We start from the raw sequence: 18,342 nt of genomic DNA on the forward strand, positions 1-18,342 counted from the left end.
GTAAACCTGTCAAACCAAGCACGAAATGATTGCTTAAGTCCAAAAAGAGACTTACGCAATCTACACACTCTTGTATTACTACTTGCACCATAGCTTGGTGGAAAGACCATATACACTTCCTCTTCCAAGTTCCTGTGAAGGGATGTATTCTTCACATGAAAACTGCTTAAGAGGCCGATCCATATTTGCAGCTAAGGAAATCAAAACACGTACCGTATTCATCTTCTCTACTAGAGAAAAGGTTTCTTGATAATCTACACCATACATTTGTGTATCCTATAGCAACTAACCTTACTTTGTACTTATCCACTGATCCATCAACATTGTACTTAACTGTAAACACCCAACAACAACCAACAAGTTTCTTCTATTTTGGTAATGCACTATCTCCCAAGTTTTATTTTTCTGGGTTAATCTCTGTTTACTACCCTCAAGTTTTGTGGTTTTCAACATTTAGTACATGAAGTTTTTTTCGTCCTAGAGTCATACCTAAAGTGTTAATTTTGGGACAGTCTCATATATCCGTTAAGTTTTTCGTTAGAACTTCTGTTAATTGATGACGTGGTGCCCACGTGGACAATTACTGGGCGCCACGTGTCAATATAGGCCCACTTTAATATTAAAAAAATAATTAAAAATTTTAAAAATTAAAAAAAAAAACAAACAGCTGTCTCCTCCCTCATCCGCGTACCCTTTTCTCCCTCGCTCCGTTCGTTCTTCTCCCTCCCTTCTCTCCTCTGCACCTACCAAGCCCTCCTACCAGATCAGAATTTACACCAAGAAATCAATACATAAAAAATATTAGAGCTCTGCTTATTCAATCTTCCTTCTTCCCTTTCTTCTATGTGCATTAATTAAGGTTGAGTTAGGGTTTCAGATTTGGGTTCTAACAATGATATCACCTATATCGATTCCTGGATTCTCTTCTGTGCACGCCCGCCAATTCGCTGCTACTTGCGACTCTGCCTTGGAGTCTCGTGTTGCTGCCGTGGAGGCTTCCTTGGTGGCTATCATCGCTTCTTAACCTTCCTTCATCGCCACTGATTACTCCAAGGCCTTCGATGTACGTCCCTCTGCGGCTGTTGATGTACGTCCCTCCTGTGGTGCCAATCGCATGCTGTGGTGTGAAGGAGGACATATGTAGTTTGTAAACTTAGCACCAACTGCTGAAACAGCTTTAAAATCTGCTAGTGATGCAGCGGCGCTGGCCTTTTCTTTACCCTCTCGTCTCTTCTTCTTCCCTTCTTTTTCCTTTTTCCTTTTGATTTTCCTTTTCTATTTCCGCTTTCTTTCATCTCGAAAGAGACCCCAATTTTTCTAGGTTCACAAAAGAAACCCAATATTAGTTGATCTGAATTTTTTCCTTCTTTTAACTTTATAGTTTTTTGGAAAATTGGGAGGATTTGGGTCTCCTCCACCTGCTTCGAGTTTGCATTTTCTGGGTTTTTCTTCTGGGTTAGAAAATCTATACTTGAAAATACCAAATTCTTGTTGAATTGGAATTCCTTTGGTGGGATTTTGTTGAGTTGGGTGTGCGGGGAGGGTGGGTACGGGTTGCAGAGGAGAAAATGGAGGGTGGTGCAAGTGCAGAAGAGAGAAAGGAGGGTGGAGAGGGTGCATGGGATGAGGAAGGAAACGGCTGTTTTTTTTTTAATATTAAAGTGGGCCTATATTGACACATGGCAGCCATTAATTGTCCATGTGGGCGCCACGTCATCAGTTAATAGAAGTTCTAATGGAAAACTTAACGGATGTGTAAGACTGTCCCAAAATTAAAACTTTATAAGTTGAAGTATAACATTGCAATGTTTAAAACATGAAGTATGAGATTATGTTTCGAACTATAGTTAAAAATAGTTTTACGTAATTAATCTTATTTTTTGTCTTTCGCATGTGGAGTGTGCAAGGATAAAGTCATCTTTTTTTTTTTTTTTTTTTTTTTTTTTTTGTTTTCTCTTTTCTTTCACAGCTCCCCACAACATCTATCATTCTATCAATACAATACATTACCACGGCACATGTCATTCATTAAGGAATAGTACTTAATCTGTTAATAGTAAAGAGAAAAGTCCTCATTCTCACCTAACGTACATTATTTAACCCTTTCAAATGTGATAATCAGAATCATCCATTATTTATACTGACATTTAAAAAGCATCTCTACTAAAATTCATGTGATTGGAAGACATATATATATATATATATTCATGGATATATGTATCAAACAAATTGACAATTATGACAATAAGTAGCATTCTCATAATGAATCGTCAATTTCTTTGAGACTAGACAATTTTCAAATTGAATGCATTTTTCTAGAGATGATAATTTTTAGGTGATGATAAAAAAAAATAAAAGTTTCAAATTATAACACTGTTAGGTGACGTGAAACTATGTTACGAGGGACTGAAGACTTTTCTTGTTACTAGGAATTAGGCCTGGCAATTTCTGACACGACCCGTTAACCTAACACGACACGACACGACACGACATGAAATTAATAGGTTATCGGGTCGATACGATAACGAATCAGGTAGTTATCGGGTAACCCGATAAGCACATGTTAAGATAATCGGTTGGTCCGGGTATACATGTGAGTAACCGGATACACAATAAGCAAAATACTAATTTAATAATTTTATACCCCTAAAATACTATAATAATTATGTATATGTTGTAGTCCTATTGGATTAGGAATGTGATTGTGTAAGTCCTAGTATATCTAGGAGTATCTTGTATATCCCCTTTAGTAGTTTAATTCCTATTAGAGATGTAATCTTATTAGGGAAATGATTCTACCTATCGTACTACTATAAATAAAGGCTTAGAGGGGGGGGGGGGCGGAAGGTGATACACCTTAGAATTAAATCTCTCTCTTCTCTCTTTATTGTTGCCAGTCCCTCTCATTATCTGTCCTTATACAGTTTAGTCAAATAGGCCTACAACACGTTATCAGCACACTTTTGCCAAAAGCTAAGAAACTGAAGGATCGTAAGAGGAGGCTATCTTCTACAAATTCAAAGGCTTTCAATTGTTTTGTGCTAATCAGGTTCTTCTAAAATAAATTAAGATAGTTGAAAAAACCTTGAAGCATGAAAACATTCCCCATGATGCATGAACCCCCTATATTTATATTTTCCTTCCAATTATATATGTCGCATATATGTTCATATATTTTGTCAATCTATATAATTGTTCATGCATTACGCATTTATGCTATGTGGAATTGTGAGTCAAAGAATTGAAATTAATTTAGAAGCAATTAGGGTTTTTAACCTTAAAATTGAAAAAAAAAAATTAGGAATTTTATGCAGCACCACCGTGGCACTACCGCAGCACCTCCGTGGCACCACCGTTATGACCATTGTGTTGGCCTGAAACCCAACTGCGTGGTGACAGACCTTGGGATGACATCGTTCCAATGCCCTGGACCTTGCATGCAGCCCTTCTGGACTCGCTGCTTCTCTCGGACCCAACCAGGCTTCGCCCTAGACTCTACTACACAGGCCTGCAGCTCTAGTTCAACCCGAGCCAAAACCCGCATGCTGGTCTTGTCCTTGACATGGGCTTGAAGCCTCAACCCACGCCAGCATGCCAAAAGCTTGTTGGTCTTGACCATGACATGGCCTGCGACACCAGAAGCCAGCCTAGATGGCTGGGCTTGTCCCTGTGGCCCAAAATCAAAACCTAGCTTCAGCTGGTTTTCCTCGCACCCTAATAAGAGTATATTTATGTTACTTAGTTATGTTGTTTCCTTGCATTTAGTTAGTTAATTACTACTTATTATAGTCTTTTAAGCTATTTTCGTGTGTTTGTAGGTCTTAATGACAAAGTTGGAAAGAAAGTGAATTTTTTGAGTCATTTAGAGTAGTTTTGGGCATCAATTGGATAACTTATGAGTGGAGCAAGATGGATGGACGAATTTGAAGACCAAAGGTGTCTAGGAATGTGCTTAAGAGTTGGAGAAGCAAATTTGGAAGTTTTGAAGATAAGGAATCAGCTACAAAGAAGGAACCTTATCCTATCTTATCCAAAAATCCAAACAAACCTTATCTTATCCTATCCTAACCAACCTTATCATTTCCTCAATCTAGCATTATCCTATCTTATCTTATCCAAATCAGTTTGTGCCTTAATTCTAGCTATTTAGAAGGGATTAGTTAAACATTTAAATACATAGCTTATGTTCTAGAACCCTTATCCCTTATGTGCCACATATATGCCCTTCCCTTGGTGGTTTAGGGGTTGTAATCCTTTCCTACATCCCTGCCGTGTTCCTTATCCCTTTCCCCCTTAGGTTTCTAAAAGCATTAACCCTTTCTTCCTAGGATTGTGCAAACCTTTTCCCTTCAGAAATTGTGTATTCCTTAGCCCTATAAATATAAGTGTTTGCTGCACCATTCAAACCACCCATCATTCATTCATTCATTCATACATTCAGCCATCAAACACCATAATTCACATCACATCACCCTAGTGCCGTAAACAAGGAAGGAAGGAGAAGAGGACTTGTGCAATCTGCCATCCAAGGGAGTGCTATGCATGCCATTGGAGTGTGGAGCATTTTTGGGTTCTTTCTATCCTTAGTTTTAGTTCACTGTTTGTTTTAGTTTGGTTTTCAATTATGATGAACATGAGGAACTAATTTCTTTATAGTTGGAGGAGAATTCAAAGCCATGATTATATGTTTTATATGAATTGATTACGTTCAATTATTGTTTCTTGAGTCTTGAATGTGATTTGCTTATCTAAGTAATCAAAACTTGTTTATGTATGTTGGTTGAGGGTCGACACTTATTGCATGCATGAATTTGATGCTAGAGTATAAGGGAGTTTCACGTTATAGTTATTCACTTATATTCACAAGTAGTGGAGGTTGCTAGTCACAATCGTGTTAAGTGAATCCTTGGTAAGAGTCTCATGCATCTCATAGTGATGAATGCCTTGTCAATGCTTATGATTTTCATAAAACTTAATGACTTTTGATATGTATCTTTATTATGTGTTTCATATAGAGAACTTGAGAAAGATAATTTGATTGTAATGCATATTCATTCAACTCAATGAAAGAAGGAAAATCTGATGGTTAGTTGTGCGATGCAATTAACTTGGGGCATTGTCATTCATAGTTTTAAGGAATAATAACTGGAAATTGGTTTATATGCATATGTCATGTGTGGAGAAGGACCGTCTAACTAGCCTTTCACCCATTTAAATTCACCAAATTCGTTTTTACAAAGTGTTTTATGCAAAGTTTCTGTTTTAAGTTTTAAATTCATCAAAAACAATCCCCCTTTCATTTAGTCTTGTTATTTGAGTCAAAATCTGTTTTCTTTTAGTCTTTTGAGTCAAGTTACGTTTTATTTTCGTCAAAACCACTTGTTAGGTCTAGACTTGAGTCTTTTTTATTGTTTGTTGCTGTTTTGAGTGTTTTAAGTTAGTTTTGAGTCTATAGAGTCTAGTTTAGTGTTTTTGAGTCTTATTTGTGTTGATTAGCATCCCTAGTAAATTCCCAGTCTAGAACAATCCCTACTTACATATATACTACAATTGTCAACAATAGGGTTTAATTTGTGTGTCAAGTTAATTTTCACATCAAATTTTGGACCCTTGCAAGCCTTTGGGCTTGTCCCGTGTGGCCTAAAATGCCAGCAGCCTTGCTGCTAGGCTTCCCAAATTTTAGCTCGTGGCTTGAAGCCATACTTTGGCTGCTCCTAGCAGCCACCTAAGCCCAATAAACCCTATAAGGCTTTGCCCTACTCATGGCACCTATGCCCACCGTGTTTGGGCTATGATTTTTCGAATCTAATGCTAATTTTTGGCATTTTAAATAATTCTAACTCGCATGTTATAATTATTTTTGCTTATACGATTGACCCCGAATGGCCTCAATCTATTGAATTAATTAAAGAGACCAGTAGTCCATTAATCTGACAATTAATCCAAAATTATTGGTATGAAGCTCACTTTTTGGCATTAACAATTCAATAAATTATTTTGTTTCCTTGAACCGCTGACTATCTTTCGTAGTCTTGAAGCATTCACACTTGGGTTCTTGAAGCAATCGACAAATCCACCACTTTATTGTATATTGTATTCTGTGTTCTTGCAGGTACCCCTATATATGAACTAAATGTTCATAACTAAATCGAACCTGTAGTTTCGAATTTAGTGCCTTTGAAACCTGAAGTTTTCATTCAAAGCTTACCACATGAAACCTGTAACTTTCATGCATAAATTAAACTAGTACATGTCTATAGAACCCGAATGTTCTATGATATATGTCTATGGTTTTCCATATGACTAACCACGTTTTGTTATACCCTTTATTTAGGGACACGTCGAACTTGAACAAGCTTGATTTCACTGCTCTGGAAGTCTCCGGGACAAACTACCTGAAGTGGGTTCAAGACATGAAGTTCCATCTTACTGCAAATAGTCTTAGAGCTACCATTGAAAATCCAACCGGCGATGCACCCATCGACGAAGCTCATAAAGCTACTGTTATGATCTTCATCAGAAGACATATCCATGATGCACTACAAACTGAGTACCTCGCAGAGGAGGATCCCCGTACCCTCTGGCTCACTTTGGCGGATTTCTTTAATCACCATAAAGAGATTTTATTGCTTGAAACAAGACATGACTGGCAACATTTACGCTTCCAAAACTTTAAGTCTATGAACGAATACAACTCTAAAGTTTGTAAAATTTGATCACTACTTAAGTTCTGTAACAAGGACTTAACCGAATAGGATCTCCTAGAGAAGACCTATTCGACCTTCAATGCCACCAACATTGTCCCGTAGCAACAATATAGGGCACATAAGTTCACCAAATTTTCAGATTTGATATCTGCTCTACTTCTCGCTGAAAAGCAAAACTAACTTTTGATGAAGAATCGTCAAGCTTGACCTACTGGCTTAAACTAAGCGTCTGAAGTGCATGCGACAAATTCTAGCAGCCAAAACTGATGAAAATCCCATCGTGGCTGCGAAAAAGGGTTGCAAGGCCCATCACGGGCCCAATGTCCATCGAACAGAGGCCCGTCTAAGGGAGGAAACTTGACCTAGAAATGCCAACCTCTTGTCCCGCCCCAAACTTCAAGAACAAGGGAAAAGCTACCGTTCAATCGGATTTCATTGAAATGGACATGTGCTATCCCTGTGTATCAAAGGATCATTGGTCACGCGTATGCCGAGCTACCCCGAGGCCATTGCCAAGTATCATTCCCGTCGTGAGACTAACTTTGTGCATGTGGAACATCTTGAAAATGCTATTACATCCATGGAGGTTTTAGATTTTCGAGAGGCATTCGCTTTTTTGGAAGAATAAATTTTTAGACATGTTTTAGGGTGTTTAACCCCTAGTGGCCGAACCCACTAGCTAGGAGTGGCCAAGCTCCCCCTAATTTCTAGGTTTATAGTTTAATTTTGAACAATTTTTCTAAGTATTTGGAATTATTTGTTTGGTTTTGGTTTGTTTTGAACTTTGGATATTATTTTATGGATATTGTTTCTCGAATTGATTAATTGAATGAATGGAATTATATTTATGCATGTGACCGATTCAATTAATTTATTTTTAGGTATGACTAGTGGGGAAATTAGTTGTTTGGCTGATAGTGCAACTATGCACACCATATTACGTGAAAAACACTATTTTACTAACTTTGTACCTAAGAATGCACCTCTGATAACCCTCTTAGGAATATCCAACCTGATAAAAGGATACTGAAAGGCCCATATAATGTTGTCCAATGGTATTGAATTAACCCTTAAAGAGGCACTATATTCTCCACGTTTTGAAAGAACGTTGCTGAGTTTTAGAGATATTCAAGATAATCAATATCATGTTGAAACCATTGAAGAGAATGATTATGAATTTCTTTGTATCACTTCTTACGAATATGACCGGAAACATATTCATGAGAAGTTGGAACGTCTTCCGAGTGGGTTGTACATAACAGCCATTCGAGCCCCCGAGAGACACCATGTGGCCAGTTCTATGGCTGGGTTCTAGGACACTCTGCTGCTTTGGAATGATTGAATGGGACATCCCGGACAAGATATAATGCGCCGTATCCTTAAAGCATCTCATGAGCATCACTTGAAATCTCATCCCAGCCATCTGCTTTGCAAAGCATGTTCCCTGAGGAAGTTGAACACTTAACCCTTAATTACAAAGATTATTCACGACCCCCTAAGTTTCTTCAGAGGATTCAAGGGGATATTTGTGGACCTATCCAACCAACGTGTGGACCATTTAGATACTTTATGGTGTTGGTTGATTCATCGACATAATGGTCACATGTCTGCTTATTGTCCACACGCAATGCTGCATTTGCGAAACTCCTAGCACAAATTATTAAGCTTAAGGCTCACCACCCTGATTATTCGATTAAGTTGATTTAACTGGATAATGCTGGAGAAACCTTTGACGATTATTGCATGTCTGTTGGGATTGAAGTTGAACATCCCGTACCCAATGTTCACACCCAAATTGCCCTGGTAGAAGGTTTCATAAAGCCCCTTCAAACGATAGCTCAGACTTTGGTTATAAGAACCAATTTACCAGTATCTGCCTAGGGCCATGCAATATTGTACGCAGCTATGTTGGTCCACCTGAGGCCCATTGCTACCCAACCTTATTCATCCTTACAGTTGGTTACTGGATACGAGCCTATGTGCCAATAGTGCCACTACTACGTACCAAAATGGGTCTTCAGAGAAAGGTGGGAATCTATGTAGGTTATGATTCGCCATCAATTATACGTTATTAAAGCCCTTGACATGAGATCTTTTTACCTCACATTTTACGGATTGTCACTTTGATGAGACATCTTCCCATTGTTAGGGGGCGATAAGATCACTAACGTTCTTGTAGAACGCCGCGAATTGTCGTGGATTACTCCCACTATGTTTCATTTAGATCCCCGCACACCTCAGTCTAAAAATGAAGTATGATGCATTCTAGATCTTAAGAGCATTGCTCAAAGCATGCCGGTTGCTTTTACTGATCTAGCAAAGGTGATGAGATCACATATACCCACTGCAAATGCACCTGCAAGGATTGATGTACCGAACATAGGGCAATTGCACCTCCTACACGATAAGGTACCTTAGCAGCTAGCTAATCACCTGCTCTTACCTTGAAACGTGGCAAGCTTCCTGGTTCAAAGGATTCATAACCCCAGAGAGGAAAATGACACAAAGTAGTGACCCTAGTTTGAATTTGAACATTGCTTACTTATTTGTTCCAACGCATAAGGTTATTCTAGATTACGGTGATGTTTTAGATGAAACATGCTGGCCTCCCAAGAATCTCGAGATTTCGATCCATTACGCAGTATTAGATGAGGTTTGCAATCGGAATGAGATGATTGTCGATGATGCATTCGTGTATACCGTTGCTTTCGACATCATGCTTATCGATGACATTGAACCATGCTTCGTTGATGAATGTCGATGTAGAATGGATTGGTCAAACTGGAAACAGGCAATCCATGTCGAACTCGATTTGCTCGTGAAATGAAAGATGTTTGGGCCTGTAGCTCTTACTCCACCATATGTGAAGCTTGTTGGCTATAAGTGGGTCTTCGTGAGGAAGCGTAATGAGAAAATGAAATACTACGATACAAAGCACGGCTCATAGCGTAAGGTTTGTCTCAATGCCATGTGATTGATTACAAGGACACGTATTCCCTTGTAATGGAAGTCATAACGTTCCGCTACCTTATTTGGTAGTTTCCGAAAAACTGAATAGACGACTTTAGAGTATTCCTTGAAGCTTGTGAATGTGATCCTCAACGGCTCTAATTTAGGAGAAATTATATCATCAAGACACAAAAATTCACGCCAACCATGCACCCTTGATTCCCAGATCCACACCTACCCAACTCTCTGGTCATACCCTTTCTCTTTTTTGCTTTAATCCAATTTCGGATAGAAGAACTTCTCTTAATTTAGGTAACTTTATTTCAGCACCTTTACGATAAAATCTGCACATTGGTGACTTTACTTGATAACGTTATTATCTTATTTTGATACAACGATATATCTATACTAGGGTTTTTATTACAAGAACAAACATTTTTTTATTTACCAAACACAATTAAGGACTCAACTTTTTCAAGAAGCTGTTATTATTATTATTATTTTTTTTTAAATTAAGCAACCCCAAACTGGCCATAATTAAGTTTTCAAAAATATTAATGCTCATAGAAGTTGAACATAATACCTTTTATTTATAAATAAAGACATAAACATCACTACACAGTATATGTTACAACTTACAACTGATTCTTAATAATCTTTAGATGATTGCCCCAAAGAGATAAAACGTATAGTTCACCAGCATTACAACTTACAACTGATTCTTTAGATTATTTGATAAATTTGAACATAAAAATAAATGAGAAATGAAGAAGAGGGCTTGAGATAGTGATATTTGAGAAGAAGAAAGATTGACAATTCCACACATTTGGGACAACCGTTAGAATGAGTGGAAGAGGATCCTTTCCGGGTTCACTTTGTGGGGGATCTTAGAGATCCCCACATCCTAGCCGTTCATCGTACATCGTGCCGTCAATTTTCGTCAGGTACTATTTGTGTTTAATTTTAAATAAAAAAAGTCAAATGATTTCTGACCGCACGATGCATAATGAATAGCTAAGATGTGAAGATCATGAGAATTCCCACAATTTGGATCCGAATGGGATTCAAATCCAGAAGGAGTGGGGTGGGCTCCATAAAACAAATGGTGCACTGTACTAACTGGCGACAATTAAAGACTTTTGACTTGGAATGAGTAAATTTATGGAAGACTCCATCAAGAGACATTGAGTCATGAAGATGTCATTTTCTTGTGAAAAACAAAATATTTTGTCACAGTCATATGAAATAAAGGAGAATACTAAAAATAAAACTAGAAGTATCAATTAAGATCATCAAGCTCTTATTCTTTGAAGAAAAAAATTGAAATAAATTGCCAAATTGCATTTATGGCCCTTGACTATGAATTCTTAATTTCTCAGTTTAATTATTTATGAATTTTCATTCAAGTTGAGTATCATTTTGTTGTGCTTATGAGCTTGATTTTAATCTTGGTGATTGGCCACCACTTTGGTTTGAGTTGAGTGTATTTGATGTGAGTTAACACAGATGTCATGTTGTTAATTCGGCTTTAGCGTCTTGCAAATGGTACCATGAATTCCTTGATGTAGATGCCATAAGCTAGATTTCATGTGGTCTCTTAAGTAGTTCCCAAGTCGTTAAGGAACTTGTGTGTGTTTAGTAATCTAGATGCCATAGATTGTTAGCACAAATGAGCATACATAGTAATCTAGATGCTGTGGATACTATATGAATTAGAGGAACTAGATCGTCAATTTGGATGATTACTCATTAATAATTAACCATGGGAATTGAGTTGGATTGGTTATGGTGAATCAGATGCTCTAGTGTTTTTCACAATTGAATTATAATTTATTTACTTTGTCATTGTCATCACTTAGCTAAGTTCATTTTATTTTATTTAGAATTACAATTTCAAAATTCTTATAATCATCAATTTTTCTATTCCAATCCAAGTGCAATGCAAATTAAGTTAGATAATTAGAATTATTTCAATCTTAGTTGGAACGATCTTGTACTTGCCTACTATACTATTTGACGATTCGTACACTTGTGAGCATTAAAATTTAGATTTAATTTGGTTGATTTCGGTTAATCTAATTTTGGCGACACTCCACATTCAAATATTTCAATATTGAACGTATCCAAATTTTGCCACGTGGAAAATCAATGCAGAAGGAAAGGGAGGGTGGGGTACTAATAATTGGAATGGTGTGTGATGAGAATATTCTGGCGTATTATTGAAGTCTGGAAAAGAAATTGCTCTATTCATATTGCATTTGGAATGGGCCTTCAATTTTGAGCTAATTACATATGTGCCATTGGTCTTTTCGTTTTATTTACAAGACTGCCACTACTGGGTTTATGGAATTAGGTTGGATTACAATTATCTGAGCCCAATGAAAGTATTGGTCTAGTGGAAGACTTCATTGTGAGGAGTGCATTATGTAATCGGGAAATTCAGAATGTATAATTTATCTGTGTTGGCCTTTCACTTAGAATTACTCACCTTTGTTTCACTTAGAATTATAATAAGCTTCTTCTGGTAGGATTGGCAAGTGGGTTTGTTGTTGTTTAACTTTTATATCTTTCAAAAATAATCTTTCATTTACTTTTCAATCCCGCAGCAACGCGTGGGTAGTGAGTCCCTAAGTTATAACATATGCTTCTCTTACATGTGTCGGTTTATGATTGATTATAGTTTGTTAGACGAGTTTAGAGTATTCCTTGAAGCTTCTGAATATGATCCTCAACAGCTCTAATTTAGGAGAAATTATATCATCAAGACACAAAAATTCACACATACCCGGTGCCCTTGATTCCCAGATCCACACGTACCCAACTCTATGGTCATACCCTTTCTCTTTTTGGCTCTAGTCCAATTTCGGATAGATGAACTTCTCCTAATTTAGGTAACTTAATTTCAGCACCTTCACGATAAAATCTGCACATTGGTGACTTTGCTTGATAACGTTATTCTCTTATTTTGATACAACGATATTTCTATACTAGGGTTTTTATTACAAGAACAACCTTTTTTTTTATTTACCAAACACAATTAAGGACTCAACTTTTTCAAGAAGCTGTTTTTTTTTTTTTTTTAAATTAAGCAACCCCAAACTGGCCATGATTAAGTTTTCAAAAATATTAATGCTCATAGAAGTTGAACATAATACCTTTTATTTATATATAAAGAGATAAACATCACTACACAGTATGTGTTACAGCTGACAACTGATTCTTAATAATCTTTAGATGATTGCCCCAAAGAGATAAAACGTATAGTTCACCAGCATTACAACTTACAACTGATTATTTAGATTATTTGATAAATTTGAACATACAAATAAATGAGAAATGAAGAAGAGGGCTTGCGATAGTGATAGTCCAATTTCGGATAGAAGAACTTCTCCTAATGTAGGTAACTTAATTTCAGCACCTTCATGATAAAATCTGCACATTGGTGACATTGCTTGATAACGTTATTCTCTTATTTTGATACAACGATATATCTATACTACGGTTTTTATTACAAGAACAAACATTTTTTTATTTACCAAACACAATTAAGGACTCAACTTTTTCAAGAAGCTGTTATTATTATTATTATTACTTTTTCAAGAAGCTTTTTTTTTTTTTTTTTATTTTATTTTATTTAAATTAAGCAACCCCAAATTGGCCATAATTAAGTTTTCAAAAATATTAATGCTCATAGAAGTTGAACATAATACCTTTTATTTATAAATAAAGAGATAAACATCACTACACAATATGTGTTACAACTTACAACTGATTCTTAATAATCTTTAGATGATTGCCCCAAAGAGATAAAATGTATAGTTCACCAGCATTATTACAACTTACAACTGATTATTTAGATTATTTGATAAATTTGAACATAAAAATAAATGAGAAATGAAGAAGAGGAGTTGAGATAGTGATATTTAAGAAGAAGGATTGACAATTACACACATTTAGGACAACCGTTAGAATGAGTGGAAGATGATCCTCTCCGGGTTCACTTTGTGGGGGATCTTAGAGATCCCCACATCCCAATCGTTCATCGTACAGCGGGCCGTCAATTTTCGTCAGGTACTATTTGTGTTTAATTTTAAATAAAACAAGTCAAATGATTTCTGACCGCACGATGCACGATGAATAGCTAAGATGTGAAGATCACTACAATTTCCACAATTTGGATCCGAATGCGATTCAAATCCAGAAGGTGTGGGGTGGGCACCATAAAACAAAGTGGTGCACTGTACTAGCTGGCGACAATTAAAGACTTTTGACTTGGAATGAGGAAATTTATGGAAGAGTCTAGAGGAAAAATTATTAATTGGAAAAACTTTTTCGTGGTCTGAGAGACACTGAGTCATGAAGATGTCATTTTCTTGTGAAAAACAAAATATTTTGTCACAGTCATATGAAATAAAGGAGAATACTAAAAATAAAACTGGAAGTATCAATTAAGATCATGAAGCTCTTATTCTTTGAAGAAAAAAATTGACATAAATTGCCAACTTGGATTTATGGCCCTTGACTTGGACTTTGGCCAGATTGCCAAATTGCCAAACTGCATTGGTGGAAGACTTTAACGTCGACTTAGGTCACTTAGGCCACTTGCTACTCTAAAATCGACTTGGACTTTGGCCAAAATGCCAAATTGCATTTATATAAAAGGCTCCAAAGTCATCCAAGTTGCCAAATTGCATTTGTGGAACTCCAAGGACCATGTACAATGATTGGTTTAAAACTCAAATTATGAGTTTCAAAATGTTAAAACTTGCTTTGGGCCAAATTCTCACCTCCCATCCCAAAAAAAATTGAGCCAAGGATAGTGGTGGCCCGAGCTCCAACACGTGAAAGCGCCTACAAAGTGCCCAGCTGTAGCTAAGCAACGCATCAGAAGCATCTCAGCGACAAGTCATCAACTCTTGGGTCCCAAACGACTACCCACTCGCATAACTAGTCTTTTAGTGATCCAACGATTGGAAACGATGGGCAATTGGTTGATCCAAAAGTCCATATTTAAATTTTTTGAAATCAAATTTATAATTAAATTAAATCGAACGGCTAAATTCTTATATTAAATTAACTGTAAAAAAAAAAAAAAAAGGTCTAACGGTCCAAAATTAAATTGAACAGCTAAAACATTTAAAAGAAATTATTTAAATCAAAATTCACCCAAAAACTCTATAAATACATGTATTTGTTCAAACATCCACCCAAAATTCACTTTCCTCAAACAATTCTTCCATTTTTTTCTACCAACTTCCAAAATTTTCAAGATGGCAAAAGATCATATTAGAAGGACGACCCTTACAAGATGACATTCGATTTTGATGTAATGAGGGAGGACCCCAACAAATACACTTCAAATAGGAAGAAATTATTCCGCGACAAGCAAGTGGAAATTATAAGAAGGAATGCCGTAAGGAATATCTTTGAGGATGATGACCAATATAATGTCTATTACCCAAGTCCACCACGAAATCCACCACAAATTCAAGGACCAAGTCAACCAAATGTTGATGAATATTATTAGTATTAGTAATTGTTGTAATTCTTATGTAATATTTTACTTATCTTTTTAGAGTTTTAATTATGTTTGTATTATTAATTATTGTAAGATTGAAGCATACTATATAGATGACACATCCCGACTTGAAATGTCCAGTAGGACTTCGAATCGAACTGTGCTGGCCAACACTTGGAAGGTGACGAAGCCATAAAGTGTAGTGATGTGGAAAATGTAAATAAATTTAAACCTAAAAGTGCCTAAAGACAAGAGTGTGCTAGTGAGCAGGATTGAACCCATTTCACACGTGACGTCAGAGCATAAGAACTGTAGATTAAATAGGGTGAGGGTTATACCATAGAAGATAACCATTAACTGAGATTTGCCAGAGTCCTCGTTTAAACGTAAACACAACTACTAAACTAGAGGGGCGAAAAACAGAAGGGTGAGTGGGCACAAAAATAAAGGATTATAAAATCCGTTTATTTTCCTGAACATACTAACCCTTCGCTGTAAAACATTTATTGTTTCAAAAATATCATACTACGTATAAGTATGAAAATCAAATGATGCCAAATGTAAGTCCAGAGGTACGCCACAACAAATATTCTCAACAATAGTATAGATACGATTACGTGCTGTAATATATACTAACATATTAGTCGAAGTCGCCTAATGTGACCTGTCCGACTGCACCTATCGCTTATCCATCTAGGCTAACACATGTGTCAGAGTCACCTAATGTGACATGTAACACAAGGCTAGGTGTAATAATACACGCTCTAGTGCTACGATCACGTGAACACTAGCCTTGGCCCGGGGCAAGCACTAACACAGGTGCAGCAATGATGGGCGAACTATATGTAAGCATGCCATAATAATTCAACCATTCAATTCATCACATAACCTTAACATTTCAAACCATTCACTTCAATTACATGCAGGTAATATGCATATGGGTATGCCATGATGCAATATAAAACTCAACGACATCATAGCATATAAAAAAAAAAAAAATTCATGGCATAAATGCATAAAACCATTTAAAAACATTTATGGAAACTATAAAGTATATATGTAATATACAAAAACAAAATGCCCACCTTCATTTAGCACGAGACCTTTTGGGAACTCACTGCTTCGGGTTTCATCGGAACTCCGAGGTTAAGCGAATTCGGGCGAGAGCAATCCTAGGACGAGAGCAATCCTAGGATGGGTGACCCACTGGGAACTTCTCGTCTGAGTTCCCATAAACAAAACCATGAAGGCGTGGTCGAGGCCCAAAACGGACAATATCGTGCTACGGCAGAGCCAGTCTAGGATGTGACAGAATGGTATCAGAGCCACTCTGCTATGTGATGCGACTGTGCCTATGAGGATGTCGGGCCTTTAAGGGGGGTGGATTGTAACATCCCACATTGACCAATGGAGATAGGGTGATGTGCCTTATATGTACATGCCCACCTCCATATAACACAAGGCCATCGGAACTTCGAAGTTAAGCGAATTCGGGCGAGAGCATGCCCATGATGGGTGACCCACTGGGAAGTTCTCGCGTGAGTTCTCAGAAACTAAATCGTGAGGGCGTGGTTGGGGCCCAAAGAGGATAATGTCGTGCTACGGTGGAGTCGAGCCCGGGATGTGACAATTTGGCATCAGAGCCAATCTCTGGCTGAAAGTGTGCCGACGAAGACGTCGGGCCCCTAAGGGGTGGATTGTTAGATCCCACATCGCCCAGAGGAGCGGATCCTCTATGCCTTATATATACATGCCCACCTTCATACAGCACGAGGCCTTTTGGGAGTTCACTAGCTTCGGGTTCCATCGGACCTCCGAAGTTAAGCGAGTTCGGGCAAGAGCATTCCCAAGATGGGTGACCCACTAGGAAATTCTCGCGTGAGTTCCCAGAAACAAAACCGTGAGGGCATGGTTGGGGCCCAAAGCGGACAATATCGTGCTACGGCGGAGTTGAACCCAGGATGTGGTGAAGCCCAGATCGGGATGTGACAATAGAACTATTTGAAGTTTCAAAGTTTTAATCCTTATCTTTATAAAAATGTAATTATTGTTCCATGACTTCCATGTTTCAAGGGGCAGGTTTATAGGAATTAAAATATTTTTAAGTTAAAATGTTCACAAAACTTAATCAAGATAATTTACATAAATTTTACTTTTAAAAAAATTAATCGACAAAAAATTAAGCTAAAATCATTCTTTAATAATCTCGACCTAAAATTTTTAGCCAAAACTATTGGAGGATAAAAATTATTTTTGAGTTAAAACCTAAATTTTTAGCCAAAACTATTGTTGTATTATTTTTTTTTTTCAAAACTGCTTATACTGTGTTGTGAGAATAAATAATTGTGAAAAGAGTAGGTAAGTGTAATGGTAAATTATAGTGCTAAAAGTGCTTTTAGAAGAAAAAAAATGATGGCATAGGATTGTCAATATGAAAGTTTCATTAATTACTTGCGTCCCTTGGAAAAAAAAATGCTTTTTTGAGAAGCATGTGTAGATTTGCTTCTGTTTTTAGCTGTTTTAGACCTATGATTTGGGGGAAAAAAAATAAAAAAAACTTTTTTTATTTACCAAACAAAATTAAGGACCCAACATTTTAAAGAAAGTTGCTTTTAAAAATTTTAAGCAACCCTAACCTAGCCATAATTAAGTTTTCAAAATTATTAATGCTCGTAAAAGTTGAACACAATAGCTTTTATTGATAAATAAAAAGATAAATATCACTACACATTACGTGTTACAACTGATTCTTAATAATCTTTAGATGATTGCTCCTAAGAGATAAAACATAAAGTCCACTAGCATTTCCCAAATTTTGTTTTATTTGATAAATGAACTTATGACACCAAACGGAATAACTTTAATGAGAAGAAAAAATAGAAATAAATGAGATGTGAACAAGAGGGCAGGGCTGAGATAGGGATATTTGAGAAGAAAGATTGACAATTACACACATTTGGGACTAAGTACATTGTATATTATAGGAAACAACCGTTAGAAGGAGAGGGGTAGGCCCCATACAATTACACGTATTTGGGACAAAGACTTTGACTTATCTTGTATGTACAAAACATTTTGCAAGTCCTGTATCTTTCTTCTCTCCCACCCCCTCTTTCGGTACGGGTTGAATTGAATTAATTACAATAGCTCATGGATGCCATTATAAAT

The sequence above is a fragment of the Pyrus communis genome, chromosome 14 (assembly GCF_041283825.1).
Source record: "Pyrus communis isolate YQ-2024b chromosome 14, ASM4128382v1, whole genome shotgun sequence".
In the NCBI taxonomy this organism is placed as follows: domain Eukaryota; kingdom Viridiplantae; phylum Streptophyta; class Magnoliopsida; order Rosales; family Rosaceae; genus Pyrus; species Pyrus communis.